This window comes from Lactuca virosa, chromosome 6 (genome assembly GCF_052849685.1).
Source record: "Lactuca virosa cultivar CGN04683 chromosome 6, Lactuca_virosa_CGN04683_v6, whole genome shotgun sequence".
Classification (NCBI taxonomy): domain Eukaryota; kingdom Viridiplantae; phylum Streptophyta; class Magnoliopsida; order Asterales; family Asteraceae; genus Lactuca; species Lactuca virosa.
This window is the reverse complement of record NC_136431.1, coordinates 49508358-49523459: the sequence shown is the minus strand read 5'-3', so window position 1 is coordinate 49523459 and position 15102 is coordinate 49508358. Positions and strand designations below refer to the sequence as shown.

At 38.4% G+C, this 15102-nt stretch overlaps 1 pseudogene; it reads right to left on the bottom strand.

Annotated features, from left to right (window-relative positions):
* Positions 1–4708: 4708 nt before the first annotated feature.
* The window catches only part of LOC145121514 (ent-kaurene synthase 1, chloroplastic-like), a 35925-nt pseudogene continuing 25531 nt past the window's right edge, over positions 4709–15102 (bottom strand).

Below are 15102 nucleotides of genomic sequence, written 5' to 3'. Positions count from 1 at the left end.
ATTTTTTATACTAAAAAAACAATGGTATATTTTGAACAAATTTGAAACTTTGTTACTTTTTTAAGACATTTTTCTGTTACCTGCAGTAACAGGTTACCCACAAGACTTTATTTGAACACATGTATACTTCATTGGTATTTTGTGTATAAAAAATATACTTTAATGATATTTTGTGTACTAAAAAAAACAATGGTCTTTTTGTACATTTTTGAAACTTCATTACCTTTTTAAATCATTTTCCCTTTTTTGATCAATGGTTCTTCTCTAGTAATTTTTGTTATGGTTTTGGTGCCTGGTAAATTGAAAAGATTAAAATACTCTTGACGTATTTATTTTTTTTACTAGGTTAAAACCCGTGGAACCCACGGGTGTTAATTTTAAATAGAATTAAAAAATTGATTATCTAATAAAATAATACACCATTCATTTATAGTTATAATAGCAATGTATTTGTAACCTTTTACCAAATAAAAAAACAATGCACTTAAAGCTTTTATCACCGTTGGATATATAGCATCTTACTTTGAGTTATATTTCTTGCATTTAACCAAATCATGGTCTAAATGCAATATATAACAATGTACTTTTATTATTTTGTCAAATATAACATCTTACTTTGGGTTTTATTTCCTTTTTTAATTTAATTTAATTATTTTTTCTTTTTAAGCATTGTACTTTGAAAGTACAATGTTATAATTATGTATGTATTTGAATAAGTTTCCCTTTCATGCAAAATATGAAGGTGACAAAAAAACCAAAAAAATCTATAAACAAAGATGGTCCCTGTTTGAAATAATTAACCAAATTGGTTCGGTTTTAGTTTTTCTTGTACATTAATAGTAGAAATAACTTAACACAATGTATTTTATTAACTTTGATATGTTTTTAGATACTTAACTAAAATAATTAAACATATTATACAATGAGTAAATGATGCACGTTAGCTTATAAGGTAAAATGCAAAAACAGATTTTTAGAAAATCTTAACTTCTATGGTGAAACTAAAAATTTTCAACTTCAAAATTAACATCAATACTTTTAGATTTTTAGAAAATGTTGATGGAACATTAAACAAACTACAAATCCACGAATATTAAGAAACAGTTAGTGTCATAAGACTATTAAAACAAACACTTTTATTGGGTTTGATATAGGAAGTAAAATATCCAACTTCTAAATATGTTGGTCCTAGAAATTTGAGAAAAAAATTGATTTTATTTTATAACAAATATTTTATAAAGATGAAAAGTCAGTGGGTGACCGGCAAAAGTACAAAAACTGAAAGAAAAGACAAAGATACAATTATAGAATGAGTAAAGGAATGTAACAGCAAGATTTACAACTCAACAAACACTAAAAAATAGCAACAGACTTTAGAATTTGGATATTAGAGAGAATAGATCTTCAACAGCACAGAACAACAATGAACCATAGAGATTCAACCAGATGTAGAATATAGACAAATTATAACAAAGCAAATCCATAACCAAAGTTAAGTTATGTAACATCCCATTTAAAATATAATAATTAAATAATTAGTGGGGTGTTGGTTTTGGGAAATCCAAATGACAAGAATTAAATCTCTAAGGGGTTAAGGTGTAATATTGGGACTTAATTTGTAAAGAATTTCCTAAGTCAGGGGGTGTATGGTATTTTTGGGACTCAAATTGAAGAGATTTTGGAGGCTGGGGGGCTGAAAGGTAAATTTTGGACCTATATTGGAAAGGTTTTGTAGAAGGAGGGGCTGTTGGGTAAATAAAGGAGTGAATTCTAAATTAGTTCTGGGAGGAGGGACTATTTATGCTATTATGGAATAAAGTTTATTAGGGTGTCGGGTATATAAACACTCCATAACCCCAAACCCTAGAAGGGTGCATCGGCCGCCACTCGTGTTCAACAGCCGCTATCACCTCATTTCCCCCTCCTGCCCTCCGATCAAATGGAGTTTCGACGACCGCCGCCTGCTGCCTCACCACCGAGATGTCGTCACAATCATTGCTGCCGGTGACGCCATGATCGAACGAAGAGACCACCTGGACGACGTCATGGCAGCGTGTTAGCATCCTCAGATGCTCCTTCTTCTCTTTCTTCTCCTGCTCCGCCTTTCAGCCATGTCGCCATCGTCGCTAGGGCCGTCGAGCGCCGCCACCAACCGATCCTTTTGCTGCTAGTACTATTTTATCGCTGCCATCGAATGTCGTCGCTTCCGTGGTGGTAGAAGAAGAAGGAGACCGACACTGTGGTCGTGAGAGAAGTCGGTCGCATTTGCGGCTGTGGGGTTCGTCGTTGCTGTAGCCGTCGTGTAGCTATTCTCCCGTAAAGCTGCTGCCAATCGTCATGAGTCATGACTGCCAGCGCTGCTGCCGTTGCAAGTTCAGTCAACTGCCACCATGTACCACTGTGTGCGGTTGATGTCTTGGATTCCTTGCTGCCGCCACCTCCATGAGCCGTCGGGTCGGCTGGGTTTATTTCACACCAGAAGGCGTGTCAATGCGTGTGTGTGCGTGTCTAGCTGGCCGGAGTCACAAGAAGGGCCACCACCACCACCGTGAGGTGGTGGCTGCCACTCCTTACCGTCACTTGCCGCCACGAGGTGGCTGTATATTTTATTTATGTTTTTTTTTCGGGTGTGTGTGTATTGGGACATCGCGTTGTAATTTGTAATCCAACGGAATAGTAAAGAAAATCCGTCACCACCACCGTTAGGTGGTGGTTGCCGCCTCCTGCCGCCACCGGCCTCCGTGTAGGGTGACGGTGTGCTTTGATTGCGTTGGACCTCGTTTGGGGGATGTTTGGACAATGTGAGACCAATGAAACCCTAATGGGCCCAAAGAAACCCTAGTGGGCCCAATGGAACCCTAATGGGCCAATAACGCCCAATGTGACCTAAAAGCCCAACCAATGGACTAATGAACTAGTATTGGGTTGGAAAACCCTAAGGGCATAAAACCCTAACTTGTGGAAATTGAGCGGGACTCACACACGGGATTTATTTAATAAACTTGATATATTAAATAATAATCATTGGCAAACTAACTTAAGGCAATAATGGACTTAATGGATTAAGTCCTTAATGGGTTAAGTAAGAAACACTTAACCATAATCATCATTTCATGTGAATACCCTAATTTTGGGATTATGGGCTTGGACTTATCGGGACCCACATTTGGGTCATTGGAATGGAATTGTGTATTAAGCCCAATCACACCATATGACTTATTTAGTAAAGTGGGGGACTTAATGGATTAAGTCCTTAATGGGTTAAGTGAGAAACACTTAACCCTAATTGTCACTTTATACGAAACCCAAATTTCTTTTGGGCCTTTCTATTGGGCTTTGGTAATTGGATTATTAATGGGCCATCCAAGAATAATCATAAGGACTAGAATATGTTGATGGGCTTAGGGTAAGGCCCATATGAGGGTGTGGGCCCAATTTGGAAAATTGGGCCATATGTTGGCCCATTACTTGACTATTGAGCCTTTAGTGTGTGAGTTGGACTTTGGGCTTGGAACCCAATTATTAATTGGGTGTTGTTTGATGTTGACAGTTCGAGAATCTGTCAACCAGCAGCTGGAGTTTTATCGGCGGGACTTCAGCAGTGCCAGGTGAGTTCTCCTCACTATATCAACAGGGTCTAAGGCACCAAGGCCGGCCCTTTATGGATTTTATTCGGATTATTACATGTTATGCTTACTGATTTACATCCTGGTAGTTAGGATGGTGATATGCTATGCTTTAGTGACCCGGTTGGGTCGGTATCCTGGTATATAGGATGATGCTATGTTAGTGACCTGTTAGGTTGATATCCTGGTTATAGGATTGTTGCTATGCTTTGTGATATGTTAGATCGGTTTGACTGTTATATATATACATGCTAGTGTTAAATGATGTCTATGTGCACATGATTGTCCTGGTTATAGGATTATGCTATGTTAGTGACCGGTTAGGTCTGTATCCCGGTTATTGGGATGTTGCTATGATTGGTGATCTGTTAGATCGGTTTGACTGTTATATGAAACGAGCTAGCGTATGATCTTTATGTGCACATGTTTGTTTGATTGGGGGTTGGGTTGAGGCGGTCCTGCTCTGTGCTGTAGGCCAACATACCCGGCGAGCGGTCCGGATAGGCTGTAGGCCCTACGTGGCGGTCCAGACGTGCCGAAGGCTCGGAGAGCAGTCCAGATAGACTGAAGGCCTGTGAGGCGGTCCAGTCAGGCTGATGACTCATTATGCATGTTGTTCTGTATTTGTTATATGATATGGTTATATTTGTATGGCGTTGGTATTTTGGGGGTAACTCACTAAGCTTCGGGCTTACAGTTGTTGATTATGTTTCAGGTACATCAGATGATCGCAGGAAGGCAAAGGCGTGATCGTACAGCTCCTCCTATTTCATGGTTTTATGAATTGGTTATGGGAATACTCTGATGTTTAAACTATTTTGAAAACAAACTGTAATCACTCAATGGTTTTTAAATGCATTAAAAAGTTTTAAATTGGCTTGAATTTTATGGGTGTTACAAGTTACTTACAACCTCTATATCAATTACCGTGTTCCATTGAGTGAGTGATGCGTGTTTGTCTGTGCTCGTAAAACAGTAAGATAGAGACTTCAATAGTGGCATCCGTAAACAGTTGTAATCATGGAATCGGGTGATTGAAGCCGGTAGGTGGTTGTTGGTCTGGAAAAGCAAATAAATGGATGTTACCTATTTTTGTTGATAGCAAACACAATCAAATTCTCTTTCCACAACCCCTGTTCACACCAAATACAAACGTTATATCTATACCTATATTCTTTAATGAAATAAAGAATTCAGAAAACACCTTCTTCGTTTTTTACAAGAATCAAACATACCTTCAAGCCTCATGCCCTAGAATTAGAAGAAACAGAGGATTCCAACCCTAAAGACTTCACTGAACAGAAGATTAAGAATTTGAGTTTTTAAAGAGATTAAAGTCAAAAGGCTAGATGAAAAAAAAACACTTCAACTGTCACATATAAATTTTAACCATTGAAGTATCTTCAAATTGTAACAGATGCAAAAGCTTGTAGCAAAGTAATAGTGACTCGTTAGTAAAAAAGTCACTAATTACTGTAGTGAGGATGCTACTTTTGGCCATTGAAATAAGGGCATCTGGTAATTCAGGGGAAGAAAGAAATGAAGCAGCAAAAAAGTAACAGTAGGCTGTCTTCTGTCTAGCAAACTTGAGCTTGTTCAATCGATTCTCCGCCGCCCACCTTTTATAATGACATCAAGATTTATAAACTCCTTAAAAAGTTATGGGCTTTAACCGTAAATGCAAAAAATATATAATTAAAGAGGGATCACTTTAAAGCTTTAGATAATCGCCTTTCAAGATCTTTTAGTTCTCCGGGATATATAGATTAGCATGCATTAAAATCTTGCACTGCTAAATTTAGGTAATCTTCGTTGCTAATGTTTGATGAGATGGATATTCAATACAAGATTAAGGATTATGCAGTCAAAAATAAAATCTAAATTGTTTAAGACTTGAAATTAAGACTGCATATATATGTAGTTTTCAATATTCTTGTATGGTTTACATTGTAATGTTCTATATTTCTTCTAGTGAACATGCGTTCTAGATTGCCATTGAAGGGACCTTAAGAGCATCATCCACCTGTTGGGCCCAACTGATATTTACCACATACATGACACAACAACGTTCATTATATTGAGTAAAAATATAAGATTTATGAATAAGATTCAGATGAGTATGAAGTATGAAATGAACACCTGCACTCCCAAATTTGTCCAAGAGTGAAGTTAGATAACTAAGACAACCAACATTTTGATGATGCATAAAAACATAAGCCGTTGTTGACGTCTAGTTGAAAAGAGAACCATTCTTCATTTGATATTTCATCACCATGGTCCAGTCATACAAATTTCTAAGTCATTCTGAGATATATGCCAAGTATGCTTCCCTCTCATTTGAATGACATCTAAATGATGATAACAAATTAAGAATTATGAGTATATGTTATAGTAATAATAACCAACATACCTTCTTAGCTCTAATCAATGTAACATCACACTCAAATGTGTTTGGTTTAAAGGGAATTTTATATCCAAATCTTTTGCATACTCAAGCATACCAGGGAATATGATGTCAAAACCAGATGGAGATGCTTCATTTTTCTTAGTGACCAAAGCAAAATTTGACTCAATATAATGTAAACCTGCAACAAGAATCGATTGTTTATCTGGAGAATATGAACAGATTATGAAAAGGAACAAAGCACACAGCCACATACCTTTGTTAATTTGGTATTTCCTTAAGTACTCATGCTAATGTTGAAGAAAGAGTATCTTTAATTAATATGGAATGATGAGGAAGAAAACCACATGAACCATCATCGAGCTGATTATCCAGTAACCAATTCAGACAGTCATGGAAATAAGGGGACTTGGGAGAGTTTGGGTAAGGGACCATGGCTACCCCGGCTGTTTTATGAAGAAACAAAAACTCCCACATTGCTGAACAGCTTCAGTATTCATTCTCTGGTCAATCAAGGGTCTGAATACAATTTGTAGATAATATCATTTTATTATTTGAAGCAAACCAGTTAACTTGAGAAACTGAATGCAATCGGTAATACCATGACAATAGGATTAACTTGTTCATCATGTGAAGAAGCTGCAAACAAAAAACATGAATTAAGCCATAAAATGTAGATCCACAAAATGTGAATCCCAAAGATGATCAACCCAACTATGGTATAATCGACTAATTAAACGCATAAGAAAAAAGTTATATAAGTTAACAGATTAAGAATGATTTTGTGGAACAAATCATCAAATCAAGACATCTGGAAAAAAATCATCAATCAAATCAGGAGGGAAACACAACCAAAAAGAGTAGCGTGGAGGAACAGACTTAGGTTTACCGGAAGTTGTCGGAGAAGATGACCATCAATTTCTGATTTTTTGTTCTTCCATAGCCAGATATGTGTTTCGCAGAGAGAGACCAATGAAACTATTTAAGAATACAATAATCCAGAAAAAAAATTGAAGTTTCATATTAAAACATATCGAGCTTGTAATCTCAGAGCTGATGGTAGAGATTGATTGTCGGCTTTGCTCAATTTTCGATAACAAAATTAGGGTTAAAATGAATGGGTATGGAATTGTAATCATATAAATAAAGAGATTGATAAATAATTTTGGAAATGATTACCTTTAAAAATCTCTGGAATTTGAGAGCTGAGAGCTGATTTATCGTGTCACACCCCAAAACCGGAACGGCGGAATCGTTCGGGGGTGGAGGACGTCATGTACAGTATCACAACAATGTAAAGTAGTGAACAAGCAACAACATCATCCATTGCATTAATAAAATAATTTAATACAAGTGTGTTCTGTCAAGTTATATAGACACCAAAAATATAGATCAAAATAAAAGATGAGTCTTGAACGAGCTCCATCTTCTCAAAACATGGCACCGGTACCTGTCTACTGGTGACCTGAGAATACAAGTTATTTTGAAAGAGTTTATCAGCTTTAAAGCTGGTGAGATTATAAGTATATTAGTGTCTGTATTTGTATGAAAGTGTTTGTAAGTATGTAATTGTATAAGTTTGTAATTGTTTGAACTCTCCTAGAAAACCCTATGTTTCCTACTAAAAGTAGCCTTCTACCAAGGCATCTAGTATCTGTGTGTGTGTCTCTTGTAAGAGTGTGTATTTTCCCAAATCTGACTATCATTTGCCAAAAATATAGTTTTTACATTATTGTTTATTGTGTGAAGATCACAAAGTAAATGTAAAGGGAAAATGATATAGTACTGTAGTGTTGTATTAAGTAACTACTACTGTACTAACTACCTTAAATCAATTGTTATTTAAAGTACCATCTGATCTGCCTGTATCCTGCTACCGACTCTAGTAAAACGACGATGTAAGTGATGGGTTTGAGCCATAAGAACTTTCCTATGTGCACATGCAAACCCTAATGCTTGGATCTAGGTTTCTCTAATTGAACATGCAATGTTTCCAAGGCTTACAATGCTAGATCTAGAGATAACAATTGAATCATAACACATGAAATCAGATCTAGAAGAATACCTTAAGTTGCTTGCTTGAATCTTCTTGTTCTTGGAGCTTAGAGTCACAATTGTCACTCCTCTAATGGCTTACAAACACCAACTAGAAAGAGGATGATTTGGAGAGAGATGAGAGATGAGAAAATCGACTCTAGGGTTTCAATCTTACAAGAGTGGCCGATTTCCCTCACCCATAGGGTCTATTTATACTATGAGCTACTAGGGTTACATCCTTAACCCTAATTGAATAACTTAGGCCCTAAGCAATCCAAGGATCCTTCTAGATATGAGGCTTGGACGAATTTAAGATATCCTAACCCTAAAATTCGGCCACCCTAATATCCATAAGGATTCATAACCCAAAAACACAACTATCACACATTTGACAGTTTAAGCCCCTTTATTCAATTAACCTCTTTTAGTCACCAAATTAATTCCTAATTAATTTATGACTAATATTAATTAAATAATATTATTATTCCTTTAATATATTATTCTTATAACATATTAATATAATAATATCTCTTCTCTCTATATAAATCAACCTGTCAAGTTGCTATGGTGAAGGCAACCCAAAAGGACCATGCACAACCGGGTCAAGTACTTACCAAATATAGTTACGGGCTTAGACACTAATCCAACAGTCTCCCACTTGGATAAGTCTAGTAACTATAGATGCAAACACAATCCGATTAGCAATCGTAGCTCTCAAAGACGCTGTCAAACTCTGATCTTATCAGTATCCTGTCCTTCAGATAAGGGATCGTATAATCCTCTGTTCTAGATATCGTGTGGACAATTACATGGAACATGGTCATACTTATTGTCCTGCAATTGGTTTCTCGATCTCAGATTCATTTGACATAGAACTTAATTGAACACATCAATTCAGTCCTGACCGGGCCCGTCACATAAGTCAAATCAAATCATCGAGGGGCCCTGATATCGCTTTTACCCTCTTAGGATAAAAGGAACAGATAAACTTCGACTTATATGCATCTACTATCCACTAATCAAATCACACACAACAATGCGTTTTATAACATCAAGTTACTGATGCGTTTGCGCATTATCAATGCATAACCAATTAACAAACAATAAACCATATATCTAGGTTTTAAGACCATATGATATTACCATCTTGCGATCACTCGTGATAAATTCCATGAAGTGATTCCAGCAAGTGTGGGTTTATTCCAATGCTCAAATCAAGTTCATAAGCACTCATGAACGTTGTAGCAAACCTTTGCTATGTCTAATACACTTTAGACAATCTACACACCAATTCATGACAGTCTTCATTCATATCTACTTCCAACATATGAACGACTGTGGACCATTCGAATAATTCGATTATTATCAAATAACTTAATTATTCAGGAAGTCAAAACATGCAAAATGAAACAATAGGTAAAATATTAACATAAGACAGTAACATTACTAATAAATAATACTCCTTTATTTAATCATCAAATGTTAATAACAACTTATCTATTACATGTTTCCAAACTATCTAATCTAAACTAATATCGTCCTTTAGCCCAATGCTCCTAGCGTGCTGCAAATGCTTAACCCTGCTCAGTCCCTTCGTAAGCGGATCTGCTGGGTTATCTTCTGACGATACCCTCTTCACTATGAGGAGTCCTTCTTCCACCTGATGTCGAATAAAGTGATATTTTCTGTCGATATGTCGATATCTACCGTGATCTCTTGGTTCCTTGGTCAAGGCAACCGCTCCTTCATTATCACATAAAATCTCCATGGGCTCCTTTATGGCTGGCACAACGCCAAGGTCTCCAATGAAGTTTTTCAACCATATTGCCTCCTTTGACGCTTCACTTGCTGCAATGTACTCTGATTCACACGTTGAATCAGCTACAATTTCCTGCTTGGAACTCTTCCAAGTTACTGCTCCTTTATTGAGGGTAAAGACCCAGCCCGACTGCGAACGATAGTTGTCCCTGTCGGTCTGAAAACTGGCGTCGCTGTACCCTCGCACCTTTAAGTCATCACTCCCACCGAGGACTAGAAACCATTCCTTGGTCCTCCGAAGGTACTTAAGAATGTTCTTGACTACGATCCAATGCGCTCTGCCAGGGTTCCCTTGATATCTGCTGACCATGCTCAAAGCGAAGACCACATCAGGGCGAGTGCAAGTCATAACGTACATGATCGAGCCGACTGCGGAAGCGTAAGGTACTCGGCTCATTTCTGCTATCTCGACTTCAGTACTCGGACTCTGAGTCTTACTCAACTTGGCATTACTTTGAATTGGTAACTCCCCTTTCTTTGAATTCTCCATACTAAAACGTTTTAGTACCTTGTCCAAGTAAGTGTTCTGACTAAGTCCTATTAGTCTCTTACTTCTGTCTCTCACTATCCTTATTCCCAGAATATAGGAAGCCTCTCCGAGGTCCTTCATAGCGAAGCACTTCCCGAGCCAGGACTTAACCTCCTGCAGTGTCGGGATGTCGTTTCCTATGAGTAGTATGTCATCGACATACAATACGAGGAAGCTTACTACACTCCCACTGGCTTTGACATATACACAAGACTCATCTTCGCTTCGCAGAAAACCAAACTCTTTGACCTTCTCGTCGAAACAAAGATTCCATCTGTGAGACGCTTGCTGAAGTCCATAAATAGACTTCTCAAGCTTACACACTCTATTGGGATGCTTCGCATTGACAAAACCCTCTGGCTGAGCCATGTAAACATCCTCATCCAACTTCCCATTAAGGAAAGCGGTTTTGACATCCATTTTCCATATTTCATAGTCATGAAATGCAGCAATGGCCAGCATCACCCTGATAGACTTTATCTTCGCAACTAGTGAGAAGGTTTCGTCGTAGTCAACTCCAGGAGTTTGAGTGAAAACCTTCGCAACCAATCGCGCCTTATAAGTGTGCACGTTTCCATCCACGTCAGTCTTCTTCTTGAAGATCCACTTGCACCCGACCGTCTTACGACCTGGTACATTGTCAACCAAATTCCAAACTTGGTTGTCATACATGGATTGGATCTCACTATCCATAGCTTCTTTCTGATGGGTTTTGAGCATTCTAACACTTCCTAAGTGTACATGCAACCCTAATAACCTTGAATCTATGTTTTCACTATATACATGCAAATTTCTTTTCAAGGTTATTTCCTAACTAGCATGGCATGGGGATTACATAGAACATAAAACTAGTAGAGATACATACCTTGTTGTTGCTTGGATTCCTTCAAGACTTTGTGAGCCTAGCACCCCAAATGTTGTGCCTCAAATGCTTCACACAACACCACAAAACTTGGAATAACTTGAGAGAATACTTCTAGCACTCAAAATCGGTTATGCCCTCTCTAGTAACACTAGGTCATGATTTTGCTAGCCATAGGGTTCCTTTTATAGTGTTGTCACAATTAGTGTTTACACATGAATGCCCTTAATTGTCATGACTCTTGATTTCTCATGACCCATGGGTTTGTAACTCCCATGGACTATCCATGGAGCTCCAAATGGTTACATCCATAACCCATAAACCATGGATCATTAATCCACCATAAAAGAATTGATGATTGTCATAATCAACCCTATATATTTAATTAGTCTCACTTTGATCACCAAATTAATACTAGATTAATACTTGATCAATACTAATTAAATAATACTATTATTAATATATTAGAACTTATAATATATTAATAATCATAAGTGCCTTATTCTCTCATTTAGTCTATCCAAGTATTGCAATGCCATGCAACCCAAATGGACCATGCCGGGTCGGGTCAAGTACATACCAAATAAAGTTATGGACTTAGACACTATATCCAACAGTCTCCCACTTGGATAAGTCTAATAACTATATTTGCAAATATGACTTCAAAATCCGACTAGCAATCGTAGCTCTTTCAAAGTCTCTCGGAACTGAGATGATGATGATACGCCATTTAAGATAAGTGATCATATAATCCTCTGTTCTCATGATATCAGCCGGACAAACACATGGAACATGGTCTTACTTATTGTCCAGCATTTGTTTCTCGATCTTTGATTTGTTTCGACATAGAACTAAATTGAACACATCAATTAGGTTCTGACCGGGCCCGGTACATAGGTCAAAACCAAATCATCGAGGGGCCCAGATATCGCTTCTATTTCTAGAAGGAACAGATAAACTTCGACTGATATGCTTGTACTAACTACTTGTTGAATTATTCACAAAGGCACGTTTTATGACATCGAGTTACCAATGCGTTTTCGTGCAATCAATGAATAACCAAATCATAGTCAACAACTCATATCTCTAGGTTTGAAGATTTATATGATATTACCGTCTCACGATCACTCGAGATAAATTCCATGAAGTGATGCAAGTGAGCGTGGGTTGGATCCAATACTCAGCCCTTATGAGTACTCATGAATGTTGTAGCAACCATTGCATTGTCCAAAGCACTTTTAGACAAATCATACAAGCCAAATTCATGACAGTCTTAAATCAATACTTACTTCCAAAGTTTGACTGACTGTGGATGGTTTGAATAATAACATAATTATTGTGGAAGTAAAAACATGCAAAATTGAAACATAGTAAACAATCAACACAAGATAGTAACACCTTACTCATAAATAAATAACAACTTTTATTTATCATCAAATGTCAATTACATTTTACAAGTTTCAGGAATCTAATTATTGAAACTAATATCATCCTTCAGCCCAATGCGCCTCGCATGCTGTAAATGCTTAACCCTGCTCAGTCCCTTCGTGAGGGGATCTGTCGGGTTCTCATCTGATGATACCCTCTTAGCTACGAGGAGTCCTTCTTCTATTCGATGTCTGATGAAATGGTATTTTCTGTCAATGTGCCTAGATCTCCCGTGATCTCTCGGTTCCTTAGCCAAAGCAACCGCACTTTCGCTGTCACAGAAAATTTTCATTGGCTCTTTTATAGCTGGTACAACTCCAAGGTCTCCGATGAAGTTCTTTAGCCATATCGCCTCCTTAGCTGCTTCACTTGCTGCTATGTACTCTGATTCACAAGTAGAACCAGCTACTGTCTCCTGCTTGGAACTTTTCCAAGTAATTGCCCCTCCATTTAGGATAAAGACCCAGCCTGACTGAGAGCGGAAATTATCCCTATCAGTCTGGAAGTTAGCATCGCTATATCCTTTCACTCTCAAGTCATCACTGCCTCCGAGGGTAAGGACCCAATCCTTAGTCCTCCGCAGATACTTGAGAATATTCTTTACCGCTGTCCAGTGTGCCTTGCCAGGGTTCCCTTGATATCTACTGACCATGCTCAAAGCAAAGGGCACATCAGGGCGAGTACAAGTCATAGCATACATGATCGAGCCCACAGCGGAAGCATATGGTATATGACTCATCTCAGCTATCTCAGCCTCTGTACTCGGACTCTGAGTCTTACTTAGCTTGGCATTACTCTGGATTGGTAATTCTCCTTTCTTGGAATCTTGCATACTGAACCTCTTCAGTACCTTATCCACATAAGTACTCTGACTAAGTCCAATTAGTCTCTTACTCCTATCTCTCAATATCCTTATCCCTAGGATATAGGCAGCTTCCCCAAGGTCCTTCATAGCGAAACACTTCCCAAGCCAGGACTTAACCTCCTGCAAGGTTGGGACGTCGTTTCCTATGAGAAGTATGTCATCCACATACAACACCAAGAAGCTAACTATGCTCCCACTAGCCCTGACATACACACAAGACTCATCCTCACTCCTAGAAAAGCCAAACTCTTTGACTTTCTCATCAAAGCAAAGATTCCATCTGCGAGATGCTTGTTTCAATCCATAAATGGATTTATCTAGCTTACACACTCTATTAGGGTATCTTGTATCGACAAAACCCTCTGGTTGAGCCATGTAAACATCCTCAGCCAACTTTCCATTAAGGAAAGCGGTTTTGACATCCATTTGCCATATTTCATAATCATGAAATGCAGCTATGGCTAACAATACTCTAATAGACTTAATCTTAGCTACTGGTAAGAAGGTCTCATCATAATCAACTCCCGGAGTTTGAGTAAAGCCCTTCGCAACCAGTCGCGCTTTGTAAGTATGTACCTTCCCATCCATGTCGGTCTTCTTCTTGAAGATCCATTTGCACCCAACTGTCTTACGACCTGGTACATTGTCAACCAAGTTCCAAACTTGATTGTCATATATGGACTGAATCTTGCTGTCCATAGCCTCCTTCCATTTAGCAGACTCAGGGCCTGCCATGGCTTCCCTGTAATTATTAGGTTCATCCAAGTCTATTAGTGTACTATCACTAATAAATGTATCACCTTCAGTGGTGATGTGATAACCATAATAAAAATCAGGTGTGTTCCTCACCCTAGTGGAACGTCTTGGAGGTACAGACTCATCTATCGGATCAACAGGAGTTTCCTCCTCAGGTTGGTCGATAGCATTTGAGGTTCCTTCACCACTTGACTCTTGAAGCTCTTCAAGGTCAATTTGCCTCCCACTGTCCCCTTGGCTTATGAATTCTCTCTCACGAAAGACTCCTCTTCTTGCTACAAAAACCACATTATCACTGGGTCTGTAGAAGAGGTAACCAAAGGATCTTTGTGGGTAGCCGATGAAAATACACCTCTCACTTCGAGGTTCAAGCTTATCATGAGTCTCACGCCTCACGAAAGCTTCACAACCCCAAATTTTGATGTGGTCCAAATTGGGAACTTTCCCAGTCCACATCTCGTGAGGTGTTTTGGCAACCTTTTTAGTAGGGACTAGATTAAGGATATGGGCGGCAGTCTCTAAGGCATACCCCCAGAAAGAGATTGGTAACGAAGCTCGACTCATCATGGAACGAACCATATCCAGCAAGGTTCGATTGCGCCTCTCAGCTACACCATTCAACTGTGGTGTTCTGGGAGGTGTTAATTGTGAGACAATCCCACATTCCTTAAGATAGTCAAGGAACTCAATGCTAAGATACTCTCCTCCCCGATCGGATCGGAGCATCTTGATGTTCCTGCCCAATTGATTCTCCACTTCCTGCTTAAACTCTTTGAA